Source organism: Corvus cornix, chromosome 2, assembly GCF_000738735.6.
Source record: "Corvus cornix cornix isolate S_Up_H32 chromosome 2, ASM73873v5, whole genome shotgun sequence".
Taxonomy (NCBI): Eukaryota; Metazoa; Chordata; class Aves; order Passeriformes; family Corvidae; genus Corvus; species Corvus cornix.
Window position 1 is genome coordinate 49,700,254 of NC_046333.1, and position 24,783 is coordinate 49,725,036.

The 24,783-nt window shown below is 36.2% G+C and overlaps 1 protein-coding gene across 2 annotated transcripts in view; it reads right to left on the reverse strand.

Moving 5' to 3' along the window:
• Positions 1-24,783, reverse strand: part of AHR (aryl hydrocarbon receptor) — a 62,617-nt gene that overhangs the window by 29,208 nt on the left and 8,626 nt on the right. The window contains exon 1 of one of the 2 annotated variants that reach the window (XM_019285739.3): positions 7,209-7,298. The exons of the other annotated variant lie outside the window; for it this stretch is intronic. The gene's annotated coding sequence lies outside the window, so the exon portion shown is untranslated. Of the gene's footprint in view, positions 1-7,208; positions 7,299-24,783 lie in introns of those variants that run through there. 2 annotated transcript variants of the gene reach the window in all.

The window sequence follows — 24,783 nt, forward strand, 5'->3', positions numbered from 1 at the left end:
AAAACAGTAGTTTAATATTAAACTCTTGCCTAGATCATTAACATAAGATAAACTGTTTATACTGGTGAAAGATCTATTTTAAGAGGGAGAAAGTATTATATATACACACCCATGTATCTACATGCAACCATATCTATTTCCATTACTTAAGATTATATAAAACATTTTGCACCTGCAATCTCTGACACTGTCAAGGCAAAAATGTTTATGAAAGTTAAGTAACACAAAGAAAAAATGCAATTAATTCTTTTTCTAAGAAGATAAAAGATACATTGGCTTCATATTTTGTAAATAGCTACATTTCTAGATAGCAAAAACTGTACATTTTTGTAACAAACCTTGTGAAGAATTGCTCTGTATTTAGAGATACAAGAGAAAATAAATAAAATTCAGAATTATCATAACTAGTTCTAAAGTCTTAGTTATGTTACACGAGGCAAGATTGACTTCTATGTAGGTTGCATTTACAAGCAAAACACATTACATATAGGGGGAAAAAAATTTTCACTGTGTTTTGCATACTTAAATTTTCCATTTCCTACCTTTTCATTTATGATTCTGAATAATTGTCAAGATAGATTTACATTGGGTCTTCTTCCTTACGTGTCTGAAGATGAAATAATTTAAGAGCAGTCTTCCTGGTAAACTGTATTACAAATTACAGTACAGCTTCTAAATTATAGTAAACTGTAGATGGATGGATGGATGGATGGATAATACAACATGTATTCTCCATTACTACTGAAACTCCAAAAGATAAATGCATTAATAAAAATGTAAAAAATACATTACTTTTCTGACAGAGTCCAGAGCAATATCAGAAGAAAACACTTTACAAAAGTAGTCATGGTAGTTGAATAACTGAATTTTGTAAATATAAGAAAAGGAGGATGAAATGGTACATTTGGTAGTAACCACTAACAAAGGATACCTTTTTCCCCCTTAAGCATCAATGAATGCACCTAATTATGACAGTACTGGAACTGCTTTCAAATGATATATTTTAAAGCAGAAAAATTACCAATAAAACATATGCAGAGCTGCCTTTACTTTCCACTAAAATGCCAAATATAGTTTAAAAAACTAGTAACAACCATCCTTTGGCCTCAGAACACATGGTACATTGATTCATAAGCATATTTTCAGCTAATGTGGAAACATATAAATATGTCTACATATTTAGGAAAAGCTACTGAAAGAACCAACATGCCACAGAAGAAAGGTATTTCTTGATTTGGCCTCAAAGAAATTATTCATGGTTCAAGAGAGAGAAAATGCCATGAAGTATCACAAGAGGATAAATCATACAACCATGAATACTTTCAAAGAAATATTAGTAGGTTATGGTTGGTGAGGGAAGAAAAAAAAGAGACTAAGGGGGAATAAAACTTTTACAAGAGTAAGTTTTAACAAGAGGGAGGAGGAAAAAAAAAAACAACAAACACAAAAACTTATTTCCCCTACTTAAAAAAAGGAGAACAGAACAAGGGTAAGTGGCCAGGTTCTGGGCATTTCCTGGGCTTTTGAGAGTCAACAACTGCTGTGCAGATATAGATTGCTTAGTGACGTTACAAATCTCTAGAAATCAAATATTTCCAGGTGTGGATATTTTTGTGACTCAAACCACGGCCCAGCAGCGCCATAGACCCGCACTGGACACGCTACAAGTTCTGTGCATGTGCACTCCTCCATTTCCAGTCACCCAGTACTTTCTTTTTAACCCAAATTCAAACCAAGTAAAATGCATACTCATCAGCTCTATGATCAGACACAGCAGAAAGAGCACAAGTCTACCCATCTGTGAGGACGTTTAAGTATAAAATAAACTTTCTTTAAGGGAGGAAGAAATGTAGGACTTGCCCAAAAATGCTTAGGCTAAAAACAGGAAAAGGAAATTTTCTTCTCCAAAGCAGGTGATTCCAAAGGTTCAAAGTGCCAAAATGTTTCAATAGGAACTGTTGGGAACCTTTGGTGGCTGCCACTAAAGCAACCACTACAATATAGCTGTATGTATTTGCTAGGCTGTGGGGAAATATTTATACTTTCGGCATAATCAAGATAAAGAAATTTCAATATTAAGGTTCTATTAAGAATCCTACTTGAACATTTCAGAGACCATGGATAAAAGCAAACCTATAAACCAGTAAATATTCTGTCAGCATTGGGCTGAAATTATTCAAGGTACGGCTCCAGAACTTCCCAAGGGCCCCACTGTACTTACACTTCAGACATGTTTTCATACATATTTTACACCCAACAAGAGAAAAGAGCAGAAGTGGTACACATTACTTGAACTGCTGCAGGAGTCTAAAATAGCCTCTTCACTGCAATCAATATATAACGAATATAGATGAGGAATAAAAGCAGCACACAACATTTTTCTCAATACCAAGTACCATGGTTTTTGAAGGCGTGATATTTCAGATTCACCTAACAAAACCCATCTAATTTTAAAATGACCTTGTGTTTCCCCTACTATACAAAAAGTCCAAAGTGAAAAATACTATTTTTCATTTATCTGTGATCAAATAAGGGGCTTAAATAACTTAGCATGAAAGCTATTTTTGGCATAAGGAAGTCTGTTGCTTGCCCTTTCAAAATTGACACGTCTGTGAGTTCAGATCAGTTCTACTTAGTTTCCAGGTCTATGGCAAGGATAAGTTTCCAATGCTCAGTTATAAATCATAAAACTGACAAAAACTTGGCAGGAGGATCACCTTTTTATTCTACCTAAACTTCAATCAAATTTCATTGGCCAAGACTCAAAGGGAGCCACAAATTTCCCAGAAATTACATTTCTGAATCACAAGATTACTTATAAGATAGTAAATGAGTACATTCATTTATTCTACTGAGGGAAAAAAAGAAATGTTTTTTCTCAATCTAATTTTGCTGCTTAGTAAAATTTACCAACATTAACAACAAACAAAAGCAGAAAAAACCCTTTAAAAAAGTTTCTAAACCCTGTCCTACAGCTTTTGTTGATAAACCACCCTAGAAATACTATAGCATAGTATTTTAATTCCCCTTCCTATATGATATTTTATACTTGAACATATTTGAATATGTATCTTCTAAAGGACAAGATTTTCATTTAAATTTGCAATTTTTGTCATTTAAATAATTATTAAACTACATACATAGAAAAAAATACAAACCTGTATCAGCTACTTTTCAAAATATCTTGAAGGTACAAAAGGTGAACCAGCAAGTTGGTAACTTATTTGCTGTTTTGCAAGTTGTGTGTTTATTGAACCACAATTTAAATCCTAAAATGCATTTATAATAAAACAAGGATATATATTTTAATAGTTGGTTGTACTGAAAAGTCATTGTAAATACTAAATAGGAGGAAGAAAACCTTAAACTCTTTCTTTCTAGCACCTGAAACATGGGAAGGCCTGTATGAAACATCTCTAACTCTTCCTGGCATTATTTCTATACTAGCAAAAAGCTTCTTAGAAGAAATGAATCCTAACCTCAGTCTCCTATTGAAAGCTGAATAGGTAACAGCAGGTAACCAGGACAGGAATTAGATCTTACCTAATGAGTTTAGCATGGGCTAAATGTATAGCAACTTCCTGAGACAGAATTTGGACAAGACACTGGGTTTCCACTGTTATTTTGGAGAAATATCCAAAACCTCATGGGTAAATATCCTAAAAAACCAATGCTTTAACTGCAACAGCCTGCAAAAGTGGCAGCTGTCTTTCCCCACAGCTTCAGTCATGGCAGCATTTTAAGACAGCAGAGCTCTGCATCCAAAAATGAGGAAGGCCATAAACAGCGCAGAATCTGTGGCTTAGGTATATTTTTCACACAGTAACAAACATTATTATACTTTTCAAGTAAATGTAGGATTTTAAGATACACTACAGCATATACATGGGGCAAACTGGATGGTAGGCAGGCAAGAAGAAGACTGAGAGGCTGAAGACAGTAAGGAAGTTATCAAAAACATGCCCAAAAGTTGAGAGGATGAAGGGTTTTGTGGTTCTGACATCATCTTCCCGTGCGTTGTGGTGGAAATCATACAGGCGCTGTACACTCCATTTCCTTAACCATGAAACCAGAACAGGAGCACTCAGTTCCACCAGCACTGCACGGATAAGTGCAGTAAAGATCTGGAAGTTCAGATTCTCTAATAGGGAGACATTTCAGAGCCCCACGTGAAAATCATATTAGATTACACAAAGCTTAAAGCTTACAATTGCACAGTATTTCAATATCATCTTTCTGGACAATTTTGGTTTGCTATGCTGATCTGTAAAGTTTATGAATTAAAGACCTACGAATGGTTATAGTCTCCACATAAGAAAAATTTCAATGGCTTTCTATATAGAAAGAAGAAAAAGGGAAAAAAGGTCACACTGGATTTTATCTCAGGTACTTGTACTGAAGACTGTGCTTAGGAGGCTGCACAGGACAGAGGTCTGTATTTCTGATCTAGCATCAGAAAACAGAAATAGCAACAGCGAGCATTATATAACTTATGTTGCTAAGGGTTAGACGGTGACGCAAAGGAAAACTATATTTTATTCATTACAACCCCAAGGAGGAGGGAAAGAGAAAGGCAAGGAATGCTGCAAAGAAGGGGAACTGGAGCACACAGACAAAACTCTGGAAGAAGAGGACTTGGTGGTAATAGGAACCTCTGCCTCTGTCATCTGCTCTCCCCCGCAGGGATTCATTTCCCAGAGGGTCTGTTCTAGTCCATCCATAAGTGAAGCTGATAGAAGTGGTCTGATAAAACCACAGACAAATCATGGGTGTAAGTTTGCAAAGCTTATTCCAGTAATTCTAACATTAGAGGATTTTATATTAATAAATATTTTAAATATTTAAAACTTTAAATATTAAAACACACCCTAGAGACTACACGTATTAGCAAAAGCTTACTACTAGAACAACTCATTTGCTTGTCTTTCAGAAATAACTGCTCAATTGAATCAGATGTGTATGAAGAGTAAAACTAAAGCAAAACGATATTTTCATTAATATGTTACCAGGTATGTCTACCAGTTCTCATAGAGAGGACCTTTTCTTCAATGCCATAAAATATTTTAACATATTTTATGCTTTTAAGATTCTAAAATTAATACATAAAATTTTAGTTATTATTTAAAAAAATCACTCCAGTTAAGGTTCTATTCCCAATAATTCTAAATACAGAAATGATACACCCCTTTCATAGCATAAGCTTTTCAGTAAACCAAAAGGTACACAAAATTTTCTCAATATTTTTAATGCTTCCATTCTACTTTTAATAAACCACTTCAAAAAGCAAGACAGATACTTAAATGCTATTCATTAAACATCACCACTTACATTGACCCACAGATATACATAAACCCAGAAAGCTCCTGCCTTGATGAGATTGCCCTGGAGGGCAACCACACACACAAAAGAAAGATGAGTAATGGTATCACGATTTCAGTTTCTTGTTGCAGTTTCATGCTTTAAAGAACTATGTGGCTTGTGTGGACTGGCAGAACTTTTTTGGTTGGGAAGGGGAGGGGTTGGGGTGTCAACGCTTTGGGGGCTTTTGTTTGTGCTGTGGGGAAATTTTGTTTGTTTTGAAATTGTCTATAAATACAAAGATTGTTCTGAGAATCTGACAGCAAAAGGGACCTCTCTGGAGCTGTGACACCATCTGGCCATAGAGCTCATAGGTAGCCGTGTTGCAGTATCTTGTATCTCTGAAGTTGACAATACTACAGCAGAATTTAAAAGGGATTTCCACCTGCTTCCACTTATCTTGGTCCCACAGTTTTACTGTAAACATGAGACTTTTCCAGACGCACAGAAGGAACGGCCCCTTTCACTGACTCTTCGTTTCACACACATTCCTTTCTTGTTTGGGAATTCCATATATTCTTACTTCTAAAGAAAGTAGGACATATAATAGGCTGTACATAAGTAATTACCATTTCCCCTCAAAATGCTTTTTGAAGCACATCCAACTTTCCCGGCACCTGAAATGCCATTAAAAGGCTAAGCTGGAAGATGCAATGTCTTAAAGGGGACAAAGCAACATTTTCAGAAAATAACTGATGATGCAGTTGAGAGGGACCACACCACCACAGTAAATATTTAGTTAAATCTCAAGAATACTTAGTTCTTCCTCTTTTTTTTTTTTCTTTTTTCTTTCTCCCCTCACTGACATTCACTGACTTATTTTGCTTATTTTACTGGAAATCTTCAAATCTCCAGCAACCATTTTATCGTGTCCAGCTTACGTCCTTCTGTGATAACGCTGCCTATTAACTTCAACAGCTCTTCTCCCTTTTTGGTATTACCCTCCCTGGTATATGCACAGACAGCAATCATAACCCCTAGCCTGCATTCTGCCATGCTAAACATGACAAATGCAGTCATGTCCTGTAGTATGTACTATTCTCTAGGGCTTCTTTGTTCTTGTTCCTACAATATCTGTAAGACCCTAACTTGATTTGACAAACTAAATGACATCCCTCAGATCTTCTGGAGAATCTCAGTTGTTTTAAACTCAGTTTGATAAATGGAGTAACCCTGCTTTACAGGAATGTCCCCTTCAATACTATCTCCAAGACTGCTTCAAGAGAATCTACCAAAATCTTCAGAAAGGAGAAACAAAAGACAGCTAAGCCCAGCTTAATAAAAAGTCTTCCACATCACTTGTTTTAGTCCCACCAGAAAAGCTGAAATGAGAACAACTACAAGTTTACAAAAATACCTATCAGTATTTATTAACTGTAGCTACTGAAGTGAAAAACATTCTTAACATTTTAGTTTAGCCAGTTATTGTCTGGCTCCCAGACTCCTGAAAACAGTTACGTAACAGGAAACACTGTTTTAACATGGACAATTGCAATAGAGATGGATATGGCTATAGGCCAGAGTGCTGTACTGGCCAAAAGGCCAGAGCCATATAAAGGACCTGATACATCCAATTTGTGGTTCTATACACAATATACTATTTAGAAAACTCCCAATCTAAATACCATCCGTACTTCAGTTTCCTAAGTTTCACTGTAAGCCCCACCATGCATAGCTGCCTTGCCTCCTGCTGGATGGGTAAGAATGGTTTGGCACACACTTGACCCTGACCCTAAGCATGGTGCAGAAACTGGGTTTCTACTGACTCTTCCCCCATACGGCATAAATCCAGGTTCTTCTGACAGCTGCTAGCGGCTGATTCTTTTACAGATCTGAAGAAAATTACATACCTCTTCTTTGCAGTATCAGGATACAAACTCAGGTTTTATTCACTCCGCTGCTGCGGGTGGTTCCCACTCCTTTCTTTTCCACTGCAGAAGAGGTCTTAAAGCTGGGAGTACAGGTAATACCTACTCTTCCTGTTGAAAATTACCTACCATACAGAAAACAGTAAAAAAAGAGTTTCTCAAGTCTGAAAGATCAAATCAAAAGGATGTTCCATCTGGGACAGTGACCAAAAAAGACCCCTGACCCAGTCCCCACTGAAAGGGCCATTCCACTCTGTTATGGGATGAGTGTTTCATGGGAAACACATAATCTAGTCCAGAAAATTCAGTTTTCAAAAGACTGTAGATGTAGGAAGGCAATAAAGAAAAATCAGAAGTCACATAAAACAGAGCATACTGAATTAATCTTGACAGCACATTTCTTATGTTGTAAAAAGAATTTTTTATAGGTAAGGCTACAACATCAGTAAGGATATCTGCCCACCAAGTGGACACTGCAATAGAGAATTGGCAATCACTGATATTGGGCTCCACATAGAAAAGAGAAACAGAAACAAGCTTAGAGCCAAAATTTGATTGCACTTTTATTTATAATAAAAGGAATAATGTGCATATATTTGCTTTGAACACCTGCATGATATTAAATTTGTTTTTACAGTTACACAGATTGTTCTTGTTCTTACCAAGATAAATGTACTTTGCTTCAAAATTTCAGTTAGAAGTTTGTGCCATGCCTTTATCAAGCATATTCAGATTCATATTAGAGTAAGCACAAATCAACTCTTATTTTAATGGTGCTGTCTGTCATTTTTTTTTTGTATTCGCTGCCAAAGCAGCAAAAGATCAAATGAAATAAAATCTAAACATGAGGTTTCATTTACCCTGCCACAAGAAATAATTTTCAAGGTGGCAAAGACAGATCTGTTTGATAATTACATATTTTCTGCTAAATTCTTCCATATGCTTAGAATATTTGGGATTTCGCCAAGAAGAAAAGCAAAATCACTGCTTGTAGTTGAGAAGTTCCTCCCCAAAATACACATCAAGTTATCTTTCTGCAGTTGATTCTTACGTAACAAGATTTACATTAACTATTTCTTTCACTATGTTCATCAGAAAAAAACACAACACACAGTTACAGAAATATAATCATTTAGCTTAATAAATTAAAATGTAAGCTAAAATAGTGCAAAAATACTTTTAAATACTCTGTTGACAATTTCACTCAATTCACACCATCTGCTTTACTAAGCCATTTGAATTAATAATAACAACATTTATATATATGTTCCTTTGACAGCTGTCATTAATTGCAAGATACATTTTTATATTAAATATAACCTGTTGCAACTCTTCACCATATTTGTTTAATCTTTTAATAGAAACTAAGTTTTGCTTCCATATTTAAGACATTTGCTTTAGTTCTAAAATTAATCAATCAAATTAAAGATTAGCTTTGGCAAACCAGAATGAGAATCTATTATTAGTTTTAAAATGTTAGTGAGGGAGATGCATATAGGACAGATGAAAAGATGACACGGAGCTCTCTGCGGAGTTCAGATGGTTACTGTTAGTGAGAGGAACTCCACTTCCTTCCTGCATCCCAGCCCTTTGTGGAGGAGGGTGCGGAACTCACCAAGAGTGTTTTAATTAGAGTTTCTAAATTACGGCATATTCTGATAATAACTTTTTTTTTTTCAAATATACTGTTGCTATGAATAGTTTTGTAGAAGTAAGTCCAGATTGGTTCCAGGCACAACTTCATAATAATTGCCCTTACCTTACAGTAGAAAAGAAGAAAGAGCAACATGAGAGTTTTTGGCAAAAGTTATACACGTTTCCCTTACTGCCTTGCACATCACCATTTTTGTAACACTACTGCAAATAGTAATTTAAGGATTTAATTTTACCATTACAATTACTACATCACATAAATTTGTAAAAGGACATAGAATTATGTTTCCATTTCAAAGCAGTTTTTATCTGTGTTGGAGAAGAGGTTGCATACATACAAACACAATCTGGATACAGTTTATTAATTCTGCAGTTTAGCTTCAGCTACCTGCATTCCAAATGAACATAAAGTTGAATGATCCTCATTCTTGCAGCAAAACACAAGTAGTAAGATGGCAAGAAATTCAATGGTTTGAAGAACAGATTTTGATTTAGAAAGGTGAGACAGCCCTCAAACACTTGCACAAGGCTGTGCAAGGCTATTGGAAAAGTTCATGGTTTTATTTATTTTACCAGTTTAGGAAAGGTGAAATGAGTCTATACTGTTTAGCTTTGTGGTACATATGTATAAACTACTCAGAAAAATAAAATAAAAATAAATAAAATGCACCCTGCTAAAAACATAACTGGTCTCTCAGGTATGTTTAATAGAAACATAACAGAAAAATTCAAGTGCAAAAGGAAATTAAAAAGGTGTATTACTAGTGATAACTACACTAATGTACGAGCAGAGGAAGGTACACGGGATAGACATGGTCTGTTTTGTACACAGGATATACACAACTTCTGAGATTTAACCGATCTTGTTCAGTCTCAAAAAAAGACAGACACAAAATTGCCAGGAATTCCTTCTTCAGAACAGCTTGGCTTTGCAGGGAAGATAAAAAGTTAATATTTCTATGAGCTTTCCTAGTCTACTTCTAGCTTCAGCAACAAAAGAAGTTATTAAAAAAGTAGTGTCTAATGTATCAGATTCATTTTCCTTCTCTTCATGCAGGCTGTGAAAACTATTGATACTTGTCTCCTCAATTTTAACTGGCATAATTTAGGGGTGAATTATAAATAAACTATAGGGAATTCAATTATGTATTCCTCATGAGAGGAACTATGTGTGTTTAGTCTAATTAGTACTGTAGTAACTTACAGCTTTCTCCTTTTATATACCAAATGGCATTTCCATCCTTAGATCCTAGTGCCAAAAAAACCTACTATTTCATTCCAAACATTTAGCAGTATTGCAGTATGCATGCATAAATATATAGCTGCCAGCCTTGCAGAATAAATTCAAGTGACAAATATTTTACATCCAACCTGGAATCAACTTGCTCTGCAAGCAAAACAGCAAAAGCTTCTGCTATAAGCAATTCATCATGTTCATAAAATAAACAGAAGAATCAGAACTGATTTCAACTTACATTGTTGCATGGCATAAAAATAAAATAAAAAAATCAGCTTTTATAAAATAATTTATTACTTGTATCTCATATTTCCTTTTGTCTTATGCATGTAACTTTCTCACACAGAATCTTTCAATTCACTTTGAATCACATGTAGTCCATTATCACATTCAGAAAGTAGACATTTATTTTCAGAGATGTACATAGAAAAGGTGATGCTGCAGCAGTGTTATATTTGAACTTACTGTATCAGCTAACAATTTACCAGGCTGAGATTAATTTTGAGTTACTAGAAATTACGCAATTATCATTTAAGTGTAAACTGCTTAAGGCTACTATTAATGTTTTAAGAAGAAGATAGTTCAGTTTGTCACCTTAATATAATCTAAATGAAGTAGATATCCCATTATATGGATTTTTTTTTTTAATCCTAGGTTGTTTTTTTGACAAAAGAAAGTGGCATTTTGTGAAACTTGTTAGTGCTTTGGCTCCTACTGATTACAATGATCAATATCAGAAGCCAAAACATAAAGCTATTGAGATACAGCACTGATTCCCTACACATCTCACAGATGCTGCCACATGAGCTACATCCTGTTAAGCATTAAGTTTCTAATTAGGGGAGATTAAATCATCCAGTGTTATATCTTGGAAGGTGATAATCTTGACTTCATATCTTCCAGAGAACCTTCCACATACCTACAAGTCTGAAGTGTACCTACGCACATTAAATAGTATGTTTCGCATTTTAAAAGTTCCTTGAATGAGGAGTTCAAATTTTTGATGTGAAGAAGGTTCTTAATAGCACCTACTTGGTTCTTCCATCAGAGAAAGCAAACAGAAAGGAGAGAATTTGGTCATGACAAAGTCAGTAAACATCTCTGTAAAGGCAGGAATTCCCATCAAGGAGTTCTAGAAGGCTCCATGTAAGAATGATAGCTGTGCAGACAGTGCCATCATGAAACCCCAAGTTAGAACATCTGAAAGTATCTGAAATGTAAGTGTATTCTCACTGCTGTACCTTCTTAAAAACAAAAAAAAAAAACCTAGAGAAATTGAAACAATTTCTCCAAAAGTCTCTTCCATTTAACACGTCTCTACTTTAACATTTACTTTCAGATGGCTATAGAGTGGGGCTAGCTAATGCAAGCAAAGAATCTTCAGAATACTTGAAAGATACCTCAAGTATGAAAACATTTATATACTGTGTAAAATTCCTGTGTTTTATTTTCATCTTGAATGAAAACATGACCCACTTTATGAACACAAGCAACTGTAGGCTTGGGGGCCATTACCAAACCCAAAGGGAGACAGATCTTGTCTTGTATGATTTCACCCAGATAAGAGTTTCAAGCAGCACATGGCTTTGAACAGCACTGAAAGTCTGCACAAGTCATTTTCTCCCAGATGGGTTTAGAGCAGAAGTTATAACCATCTGAACAGTTATAACCATTTAATGTGTATCATTTGGATCTGCCCCCTTCCACTTGATACTGCCTTCCCTCCCCATTCATTTCTATTCCTTAATCAGACAAATACTCTCCAAGATATTATAAAGTAATTTACATATGGTTTTCCTCGGAGAGAAGAGGAAAAATGAACATGGCTATACTCTTTTCTAGGATGCTTAGGAGCTTAAACTGAGAAAATAGGGTGAAGGACAGGCTCAGCTCTTTAGGTTAGTCTGACCAGCTTAGTCACTCACTAACAGTCAGGTATCCTCAGTTAGAGGAAGGCACAAAAAGACAGCAGATAGTTTTCTGTCTCTTAATGGAGAGAGACACTATTTGAAGTGCAAGAGTGGGAGCCCTTCCAAAAACGTGTCTTTGTACGTAGATGTAGTGACTCACTTGAGCCACAGGATTCCAGAGAGAAATGCATTTCACAGCGTCAGCTGCCCCTCAGCACTGCTACTTGATCTGCTGAATGGGAATGTAACTAAATATTTGCACAAGAAACACATCTCCTTTGCATTACAAACACAGACTGGCATGGATGTTACAGGTGGCATAAAATGATGGCAAAGTTATTTGAATTTGCAAGGCATGGAATGAAAACACTTGCTAAGGTTCCTCTCAAACACAGACATGTTTCTTGATTTTGTGCAAGTTTTTTGTTGCATTCTTCTGTTATGGTCTAATTCAGACGGATTTAAATCCTTCAAGAAACAAGCTTCTAAGACTCAACCAGCATTATTGCCCACAACAGGTAGAACCTAATATCATGTTGTTTTCAGTTTGCCTGCCTAGCCACTTCCTCTTCTGTCATCAGTATCTCTAATGCTTTCTTCTCTTTAGTAACAAGAGGCACTGTAAGACTTGTTAATTTTTCTACGTTGTTAGTAATCCAATCCTTTGCTTGAATTATTTTTCATATATAGCTTATAACTGTTATTACAATATTCCACCATTCCATCTTTTTCCAGGCTTCCTTATTGCTTAATGTAAAATGTTCTTCTTTGTTATTTTAACTACGTTTTTAAATTCCTCATTTGTGCACACCAATTTTGTAGCTTTCTCTCTCTTTCATGAGGTGTCTGTCTTCTTTAATTCTCTGATATGCATCCTAATGATCTTGTAAGTGTTCTCTACTTTCATCCAGTCTTGCATGCAATTCCATTTTTTTTACACTCTATATTTCATTGGGAAAACAATTTAGGAAGAGGTCAAAAATACAACAACTGATCCATATCATGCATTCATGACTTCAAAGTTTGCCCCAACTTTTGATTTCTAACATATCCTAAATCACCCATTATGATGGGTAGGCAGCTCAGAACCATTTGTCAGAGAGTTATCTGCTTGCACACACAGGCCCACTCAGAATTGTTTTGGTTTTTTTGTTTGGTTGGTTTGGGGTTTTTTTTGTTCTGTTTTTTTTACAATCAAGCCTTTTTATTGTTTTCAAAAGTTAGCCTAATTACTTGGCCTGCCCAGAAAAAACAGATTTTTTTTTTTTAAGCCTATTCTCATTACAACAAGCACTTTTAACTAAGTAAGCAGAAGTTTCTGAGAAAGAAACCACCTAGCACAACATAATACTCAAAAGTCCAGGCAATTAACCTTTTTTCAAACATTTTCTCGATCCATATTTCTTTCTGTATCATTAATGCAAAAATATCAAATCAGCAACAGAAACACCCTACCTTATCTTGAACTGAAACTGCCTAGCAAACTTTTCTTCCGATACAGTTTCAGAGAAGCAAATGTCTTTTTGCTCTTGAATTCTGAAGTGAGTTAAATATGTAAGTGGTGGTTTTAAAATGTTTTCAAAATAGACAAATCAGACTAAATGCAACTGTAAAGCTCATTGACAGTGTTCTGCTAAACTATTTCTAATTCAGCTCAAACATACAAGTCTCGTAACATCAGCAGTTTATTCTCAAAATTCTTGACTTTTGAGGTACTACAAATGTCATGTCTGAAAAAATCCCATTCTAGTGCTAGACCCACTAAAATGGAAAGCTAGCATGAACATCAGTAGTTTAATACCGGAGTTCTTAATGTTCTTTTTTCCTCCCACAGAGACAAACATATACAATGTTGGCTAAATCTCACTCCTCAAGTCACGGCCCCTACTTTCTATAAAATTTACTACTACCAAACAGTAAATTTGCATTAGCAACTACAGAAAAATTATGAATAAAAGTAACGAATACAAAAATGCCTGCTGCATGCTTAGAGCAAAATGCTTTGCAAAATATTAGTTGTACAGTAATTGAACTCTCTTCCCTAAAATATCACACCCATGTGGAACATATTTCTTTTAAAAGCATTAACAGTAGCTATGACATTCTTAAATTTGGCTGAAGTAATAACATTGAAGCAGTACACTTACAGGTTTTAGAAACATTTTACAGAATGAAGACAACAGATTTTACTAGATTTGCCTAACATATATACCATACTCTGTTTTAAAACATTCACCTAACCCAAGAACTTGAAGTTAAACCAGGTTGTTTATTGGACAATTTTCCTCAACTTTCACAGTATACTTTCTTATGAGCCATTCCCAAAACTTAGCTCAGCAAGCCCTGAACTGCTTGTTGAAGTAGATTGGTGCTTCTCCCAAGATCATCAGAAGATTAAAATAAATAAAATATCTGCTGTTAAAGATCTGAAAAACCATTACACAGCACTGAGTTGCTCACAACACTGATTAAAACCAACCCAAGCTCTGCTACACAAGTCAGTTGAACTCAGGTTTTTATAAGTTTTTAGCCTTTTTAATGTTGCTTTTTCAAGAAAGAGTTAATAGCATTATTAAGTGTGGAATGTTAAGTGTTTATGCAGTAGTCTCCCTTAAATGGGGGACATATCCTCAGTTGCCACAAATGGTACTTAACACAATGCTATGTTATCTTAAGTAGAAAGTAAAACCAACAACCAAGTTGTGTATTTTTTTTTCCTTGAGTGACTGAGTGATACTGAACTTATTTCACAGTGTGATAATTAATCAGTCCAGAAACACCACGCTAAGTCAACATGCGCTAGCCTACAAAAATGAGAGTTAAGTCACTGCAAAAAAGACTCAAGTCTTTGCTCACATAAACAGTTGCCCTTCCTAAAGCAGATGCCCCCAAACTGTGCTGTGCTTTAGGAACCACTGCTCCTGATATGGGGGTGAGAATGAAGATGAAAAAAAAAAGAACAGAAAAATAAAAAAAGGATCATAAGCAGTGGTGACCACTATGCAATAAATGCTCATTCCCTTAAAGCCTAAAAGCATGTGTGCGCATGTTGCTGAGAATACCCCCATCAGGCTCCCAGATTCAGAGGATGTAAAAGGAAGGCAAAATCACATTTACATGCGAGCTGAAAGGCAGCTAGCCCTTTTTAAGAGCAAGAAGTGGGCAGAAGGTTACAGAACCTTGTAAGAGTAGGATCAGGAATAAACTATCATGCCTTGGTCAGAGAGGGTCAAAGGCGGGTGGGAATTTCTGAGCTTCTAATGCAGCAGTGGTAGTTCTCCTCAACTCAAAGCAGAGTTGCGAAAAACAAGCCTCAAGAATGCTTGTATATGACATACATATGACGCAGCAGAACAGCAATTCGTGTGCAGTGCTTTTACAGTTAGCCAACTGTACCTAGTCGCCTGATTAAATTTTAGTTCGGATCCTTTTTTTTGAAACACACGTAAGGAATAAAAACTTTGCTTTTGTCTTGTACTTAAAAACAGAAAAGTAAATCTCAGGAAACATACAGTTGTTCAAATTTGTAATCTCTCACTTGGGCTTTGAAGCTTAACAACCACATACCAAACTGTATACTGCTTGTGGTTTCAAGACTTAGAGGCAATGAACTCTTGCTCCCTATCACAGAGGTGACAGTCACCTGCTGAATCACCAAAACCATATCCTGGCACACACACATTTCTTCTGAGCTATTTCCCATTCAGTTGCTTGTCTTGGTACATCTTCCTTGCTTCTTCAGAAAAAAAGGTCAGCAAGAGGTGCATGCTGGTAAATTGTAGCTTATCATCAGACCTATTAATATGAGACTGCTTTAGCCACAAAAAGGGGAGGAAATAAGTCTTCCTAATATTTTTGAGGTGAGGCATGAAAAATCAAAGAAGAAAGTGAAGTAATTTAATTCCTTGTGGAATGAGATATGTGAGAAGTTGAACCTAGATTAACAGTATCCTACTTCTGAGCCTTTGGTTCCTAAAACCAGAGTTTTCTCTTCCTATTACAATTTTTCAATATGTTAGAACAAAGCAAAAGCTAATCAGATATTATATATTGTTTAAAAATCAGCCATTTGTTAGGCTTTTGATTTGTAGAAAAGATTAATACCAACTAGAAAAGGACAGCCAATACCATAGATTATTTCAAAAATAAATCACTAATTCTGAAATGGTTAAACTCTTCACTTAAGAAAAAAATCATATTGAAATAACTGTTCTTTTTATACATCAGTGTTAATTTTTATTATAAAGCCTAGGAATCTAAAGCAGTTTTTAAATTCCCTTTACAGTTCCCAGTTATTTTCTTATCCATCAGTTTCATTGGGGAACTTGGCTCACGCAAACTTGGACCTGGTACTCAAATATTAAATCCTTTTTTTTTTTTCTCCCTACTGAAACAATGCCTTAAATTTACATTCACTGAACTGATGGCTCAAGGGCAACTTCATAGAATTTGTGCCTGGAGAATTTCTCTACAATTTTAACTGAAAAAACAGAAACTGTCAATTATATTCCATACATTAAAGAGGACAGTTAATTCTACAAGTAAAAGGCAATGTTGAATTTTGCAACTACTGCATTAAAAGGGAATGGAAGTGGGTTTGGAAGGTTTCTTTACAAGACCATTCAATTCCAACCCTTGCTATATAAAAATATTAATGAATAAGCACTTTCTAACAGAAATATCTCTTACTTGAATTGAATGAGGAAAACATGCATTCCACCAAAAGAGATGAAGTTGCATTTTTGCACCAATTGATAATTTTTCCGCAATTTGGCAGAAGGCTTTCTGCAATGACTGAATTATAGCAAGGGAATCAAGTGAGCTTTTGGAGGATTGCTTTCTTTCCAGACCAAGACTGTCTTTTCTCTACTTGGGATATGGGAGTTACTCTCAGCTTATTTCACTGCCAGAGCCCATGGACTTATCTTGTTAAAAGCCACACGCATGTCCTCGGACTGAAAGATGATTCCTTCCTTGTCCTTTGCAGAAACCTCTAGTCACCCCCAGAACTTGACAGGCTGCCATTGATATTGACAGCAAGACCTCAGTTGTACTACACAGGGGGAAGAGGAATGGATCGCTTAGGACAGAACTGGAGAGATTCTCTGGAGAGACGCTAACTCACCAGCTTGGTGATACAAAAACAACATTGAAGACCCCGTTAACAATATTAACCACTCTCCTGCTGTCCACAAACCCAGGCACCCTTCATAAAAGGGCTGTTTGTCTATTTGTCAGGCATGATTTGCGCCTAGCCTCCAGAGGAGACAAGTATTCTCACCAGATAAAGCTGAGGAAGAACTTCTTCACTTAACTAAGGCAGTAGCTTTTTCACAGCAGTGCTGCCATGTTACAAGAAGCACTGATGGATTCAGTGCAGTTGATGTTCCTAATGCTGAAAGTAATTAATTGCAATTAATTACACAGGGCTTGCAGTCACCCAATATGAATCAAGACAAAGGGAAGGGGGACACTTGAGAAATGCATAGGCTAATACATTCCTAAAAGCTCTTGGTTATGGGGCTCAAACCCTTCCTGCAGAAGATCATTAAGTCTTGAGCTTTAACTTCAAGTGATGATGGAGTGCACGAAGAGGGGGAATTTTTTTCCCCCCTCTACATCACTAGGTATAACATTAGCATTTATGCCACCTGATAACATACTGACCAGGAATTCATATTTGCATTGCTATCCTTCTGAAGGATCAGCTACAAACCACACAATTATGTAACTTAACATCAGACCTACTAATAGGCTTCGCCTGTCTACAAAGTTTCCCATTAACTAGGTCAAGAAAGCATATTAAAAAAAGCCCTCAGTATCAATGTGCTGTATGACACCAGATGCATTTCAACATCCTTTAATGTGATCAAATCGACAGCCTGGTCTCTGGTAAGATATTACACATGGCACCATACAGAGCATGACAGTATCAAAGCAAAATTCAGAGCAGCTGTGAGGATAAGCCAGAAAGACTCTTTGTTCTGTTCTAGGCACATCTCTTATCGTTGTCTGGTAAAAGTAAACCAAAAAATAAATGATATAAGCAAGGACGAAACTGGGGTCTATCCTTATTTTTTTCCTCCAAATAAGTAAAATATGGCATATTAAAAAATGTGGCATAAAGAAAAGCATCAATAAAGGAAAGACATCATCCTTCAGTTTGTAGCTCAGATGGAGACATCAAGAGGAAAAAGAGAATTCACTCACAAATCTAGTTATCTTCTGGTGGCCCACAGGAATTGTACTGTTCAAGATGTGACAATGGAATTTGATGGGGAAGTCAGAATATTTGACCAGTCAGGCTGTGGACATATTCCAGTAATTCCTACTTTCTGCAATCAGTTATAATTTGTCTAGAGGGGCCAAGTATGTATATCTTTCAGCTTATTAGATGTTATACAATGCCACGCATAAAGTGTGCAGTAATGTGCAATTCAAAATGCACATGTGTTAAATTTCAAGAGGCAATTATTCAGTGGAAAACAACGAGCATCTCTTTGTTCAATTAAAAACAGAGTTTAGCATGCATCACTAAGGGTGACTAATTCCTATTTGCAGGTCCCCTTTAATGTTCACAGCTGGCAGGCAGCAAACCTACATTTTCTTAAAGCAGTTTCAGATAACTATTCATTCTAGTTCTTATAGTTTAGTTCATTTAAGTCTCTGGAATAACTATGGTAAGTTTTATCATTTACATAGTACCTTGTTAAAACATCCAGATTGGACACTGCACTGATGAGTAGGAGCTCCCAAGAGACTTTTACCAGGAAATATTTATCAATACATTACCTGAAACTTTGAAGAGCACTTTTGAAATTCATTATTTTTACCTCTTTAAAAAGAGGTAACTAATAAATTCAACAATTACAATGACCAAGCTCTGGTAAACAGAATTAGCTTCTATTTATCTAGCTGGATTTCCAAGACAATTCACAGGGCAGTCATTCTTTAAGCAGTTTATCAAAGCATGTACAGAACAGAAACTGTTTTAGCAAAGGTGAAGTTTTTGTTTACTCAGGAAAAATAAACAGTGTTATAACTGGCTAGAACTGTAAACATGTACAGAGCTCAATCATACAAGCACGTCTTATTTCCTGTTTGACTTTGTCTGTATTCTGATAAGGAAAAACTAGGGCATTTCTTCCACTGGCAAGCACACACAGGAGGAAAACTGCTGAGTCATAAAGGCACAGAGAGCAGTAAAAACTATTCCAGTATTAATAGATTATTTGTACACATTTTTAATGTGTATTCATACTGAAGCCTTAAATAACTAGGACATATTTCTAAGGCCATACTCAAGCAAACCATACTTCTTCAAATTCGGATGGATGAAACATGAAGCCCATGGAAGACAGATGTTGAGAGCCCAGTGCTACTTCTAATTCTCCACTCAAACTTTCATTGGACGAGGGAGCAACAGTTGTGGTGATTTGTACAACAGAACCAAAAAGCTCCAAATCGCATTATCTTTAGGTGCTACAGTACAGCAATAACATTAGCAAAGGTTACAAGACTTGGAATACACAAGGCCAGAGAAGTGGGGGTACTTCCTGAGGCTAGGCTTTTTATCTTGCTACCTGTTCTCGGTTTGACTGTCATACAACAGTGTCAATCTCCAGAACACTGATGTTGTTAGAACAGGATGAATTATATTTTTGGCTCTGATCTTGTAAACAAGAGCCAGGAATCAGAGCAAAGCCCAGAACAGTATGCTTAGAACTGATCTCTCTATTAACAAGGGCTACAGAGAAAAAATAAATGCTCTGCATACTGGGACAGGGTTTTCAAGAAATTTTACAACATCTCTGTGGAACATAAGAGGCTCCTACAATGACTTTTCATATGCCTTTGATTAAATAATACACATAGGGCAGAGAAGAAGAGATAACCTTTCATTTCTCTTCCTTGCAAACAGAGTTCTAACAATCATTAACAACAATCACTGAAATACCAGAATGTAACAGGAAAAGAAAATCCAAAGAACACATTAACCTGCTAGCATTTGTACTGGTTTCTCCTCTTATCCTACAAATACAATGACATTTTAAGCTCTTACTTTGTGATATAAACAGAATTTTCAATTTTATGTGTTCAGTTTGGGTTATATTGAATTGCATCAGCCCATGGGGGTATAGAGCTGCCCAGCTGCATCAGATGCCTAGTGACACAGCACTCCCAAAAACAAAAGCTAAGATTGTGAAAACATACACATTTTGTGATTTAGGGTGACATCACAGCTACATGGCTCTCATCATCATTTTTGAAGATTGGAATTTAGGACTTCAAAGCTTAAATCCCTACTTACCGTCTGTTACGTAAAATACAGGCTAAAATAGTCTGTAGCAGACAGTCCCAAATGCTCAGTGTGAATCTCAGGGGATTGGGGGCAAGGGGGGAGGTTTGGAGAAAAAAAAAAGAAAAAAAGAGACAGTGAAAGAACAAGCATGGATTAGGAAATAATTTGAATGGTATGATAGTCTGATACTGAAATAACTATACAATTCCAAGGTTCACATTTTGTAATAACTTTGGATTTGGGCCAGGGGGGAAGAGAGTATAAAAGGAAACAGTTGGTTTGTTTGGGTTGGGGTTTTTTTTCCTGATTATTTTTTTCTCTCCAACTCTCAGATGAGATTCAAAGAAGCTCATTCAAAACTGTGAAAATTAATTTGTGTGCATGGTATAAAATACCAGATACAGAAAACCTAGTTAGAGAACAACCAAACTATGGTGTATTTTCTACCTTAGGTGTAAAAAAATAGCTTAAGACAGAGTCCTGAAACAAATAATAGTAGCCAAGCCCACTAGAAGCTGCTGGCAAGAGTAAATTCCTATGCAACATCCACATAAACACTCAAAAGCAGTAAGTGTAGCCTAACTCCACTGCCCTACAGGGCTTTAGCTTTTCCTAGTGTGGAGGTCAAGCATCTATGTATGCAGCAGCAGGAGCAGGGAAAGGAGGTAACATGAAAGGGAAGGAACACTTTCAAAAAATACATGAGGAAAACTGCATTAGACAGACATGGCAGGTAAAGATGGTAACTGTCTAAAATAAAAGCAAGTCAGGACAGATCTACTGTATTATCCTGGTCTTACTGGGTTGTGTTTAAACAATTTTTGTACTTTCAGGTTTCTGTTCCAGGCCGCCACCTGACACTTGGCAGAAAGGCTATGTATATCTGCTAGACTGGAAATATGTTGCTGCCCTTCTCAGCGCAACAGAATAAATACATTGTCTCCCACTCTGCCTGTCTTTCCCATGTGTATATCCTAGCCATACTCTCCAGAACAGGAACCCCATGCAGTCTGTTCTCTCCAGCACATATGATAGAAAAGTGGGCATGACAGGAAAAATACATTATCAAAAAATATATTTTATATGATGACAGTGGCTGCACTGCAAATTTAAGCTATACTGTGCCAAGGAATGTGTGTTAATTATATTACAAAGCAAAAAAAAAAAGGCAATGCAAACTTACTGGAAAAAAAAAAATCTTAATTAGTTTGTTATTGCTGTGCTTGCCAGAATCACTAGCATCCCACATAAGAAACCAATTCTAAACTAATTTTGAGCGGAAACTTTATTCTATAAATGCAGATTACTGCCCAATAAGCAAGAGGGGAAAAAAACCCCACATACTTTAAACCACAGGAATTCTTAGTGAAATGGATGAAAGGACAATTAATAAGCAACATGTTGAATTTTGTTTCTAATGTATCGATAGGCACACATAGCACAGCTACTTCATTTTAGATTCTGCAAGCCTCTCCTTTATCTCAGCACACCTTTAAAATGAAAAATTCTCCCCCTAACATTAAAAAAGTGATCAGTCATACAAACTCTACTTTTAACCTTTTAATCTGTTTCACCAAAATCCCAAGAAGAATAATTATGAAAGTTTTTCCTCACTGCAGTAAAGTATTTAAGTGATTATCAATTCATCATATAAGGACCAAACCTGGAGGCAAAAGGGCTTTTTCCTTTAGTATGCATGGGAAACACAGGCTATGCTAAATGATTGCCCAGTGGTGCTCCAGCTGCTGAGCTCACACTAACCTGCGTCCACACAAAGAACTGTTGTCCCATGTTCTACTTTATATTTTTCACTGCTGACTGCACACATGCATGGGCACTTAACATCAAAGTGAACTGAAATAATACCAGGACAACACACAAAGTCTTTTCTGATTGTCAGCAGACACCTGCCTGATTCATCCTAGTCTCTTATAAATAAAAAGCTTGCCTTAAGCCACTTTCAGAAAGTATCTTACATGCACAAAATAAACACTCCAGTGGTGATTTAAGCTAACCTGCTTGACTTTGAGGACTGCTAATCCACTTCAGTACAGCAGGTAGAACTGCACAGCTGAGAAGAGACACCACCCTAAAACACTTTTTAGCTTTGACTTGCCACACAAGACTTTATAAAGAAACAGACTTGAGACTCACTATTTTAATCCACTACTGCAATTTCCTTCTTGAGTCAAGGTCAAATTTGTGCATATAAAAGCATGCCAGAGTGCCTGACATGGGGATAGAGAAAGCCTTCTGACATAATGTGGTCTTGAGACTAACCTGACCACACTAAACCAGTGTATCTACAGGGTCACTTAGCAGGACAATAATTTCACCAACAGAGAAAAACAATCAAAAGCAACTGCTTAACAGAATACAATCACCAACACAAGAAAGTAAGATCTTTTGAGGTTGTGGAAGAGAAAAATGCATATACCTCTTTCCTACAACCTGAAATACAGCAAGCATGCAGAGGTCTACAATATTTCAGTAGACTCTACAGAAAAACTCACCTGTCTCTAGCTCCAGAGAACATTCTGTACCACTGTACCATCGTAATGACTACAGTCAAGGGAAGGTGTCCTTTGGTGGTGCTTTTTTATTTTTTATATATACACACACATATATAAACACACACAGAGCTTTTAAAAAAGCCTTGTAGACATTTAAGTGAGGCACATTTATCCAAATTGATGTAATTTTCTGAGATGTCTTTCACAAAAGAGTTCTTTTTCTCCCCCCAGACTTCCGCCTTCAGAAAACAGACATTCACTCTAGATTATTTAAACTTGGAAAAATGCAAGTGTTTTCTTTGAAAAAAAATCTATTGTTACAGCAAAAACTTGGGTTTCCTTTCAAGCAAGATCATATGATTAAGCGTTTATATTTTACTTTCCGCAGGAATTTACACACCCCCCATTTGCATCCTGTTATTCATTTAGTGTTTCCCTTTACTTCAGCATGCTGTGTTAATAAAGTGGAGCTTTGGCTCGGTCTAGGCACTCAAGGTGACAATCAGAGCTCACTCTTGCATTTGCCAGATTTATTCTACAGCGTTTTCCGTATATATTCAACCACACAACACACTCTTTCAAAAAAGCCCGTCTGAGAAGCACTGCATAGACAGATCATGAAAATCAAGCCTAGGGGTTTTCAGAAGTTTTTTGCTAATTCTGTTCTTCAAAGCACTAATTTTTCTTTTGGAGGGTGAATTTCACTGAAATAGATTCCATGTTATTTAAGACAACTAAAACAGTAGAAAGACCTAATTTTCACTATTGTGTCTGTCAGTCATAAATTGGTTACTTTTGTTTATCTTCACTTAAGTCATCAATGTTAGTCTTTAAATACCTTCAGATGGAGACTGATGACTAACCTGATTTGTAGTCCTATAATACAAAGGCCTGAAAAGAAGTAGCAAAAAGACTTTTTCTGGTAATAAAACCCATTAAGACAACTTCTACTGGAGCTATTCTATCTGATGGTATATTTTTTTTTTTTTTCCGTGTAGAGAAATCATAGCCTTAAACTCTATTCCAGGACCTTCAAGTGCAAATTGGGTGGAAGAGGCAGCAAGAATAAAAATCAAGCAGTTCCATTGCACAAGAAACTGAGATGAAAAATTAAGATTTGCTATTATCACTTGCAGTCTTGGATTTATTTCAGAAAACATAATTAAAACAAATACAACAAAGCTCAGTTCATTGAGACTGGAATTTCTTCAATTCACCAAGAGAACATAGGCAAGCAAAATAATTTCTGTTACAGCAGTCTACCTCAGATAACATCTTACAAAGATTTTCATGAAACTGAGGTGCCAAGAGAACTCTCATTTGATGTAAGAAAACATTTTCATCTGAAAAAAAAAACCTGCTAGAAATATTTGGCCATATCTAGCCTTACAGCTTAGACTTCATACTAAGAACTGTCCTGAACAAGCACAGAAATCAGGACACTTGGATATATTCTTCAAGCAATAAAACTGAATATAAATTTATAAGCATTGATAAACTGAAGCCAGTTGACACAATAAATGAAAATAAACATTCTTTAGTCCTGCAGGAAAAAGTGGAACTATCTTAGACAGGTTTCTTGAGACCTTTCATCCATGTTTTGGAGGCTGAGACAAACTGATGAGGACAGAGGTTATTTTAATGTCCAAAAAAGTTTAAAAACAACTTGAAGTTTAATATCAACTCCATTGCAATCAAGATTCTTCAGCTACAGCTGATCAATAAAATTTCAGTATAATAATTGTAAAATCTCAGTGACTGCTAAAAGAAAAGGACAATTAATACAAGCTCCTTGCTTTATTCCTGCAATGAAAAGGATCAGACTATGTCTGCCTTTGAAGACACTGGCGTGAAGCCAACCAGCGCATCTCACCCTACAGAGCAGCTCAGGTAGTGAAGGGGAGAGAGGGACACGACTCCTTGGCCAGCTCTGAGGTGACCA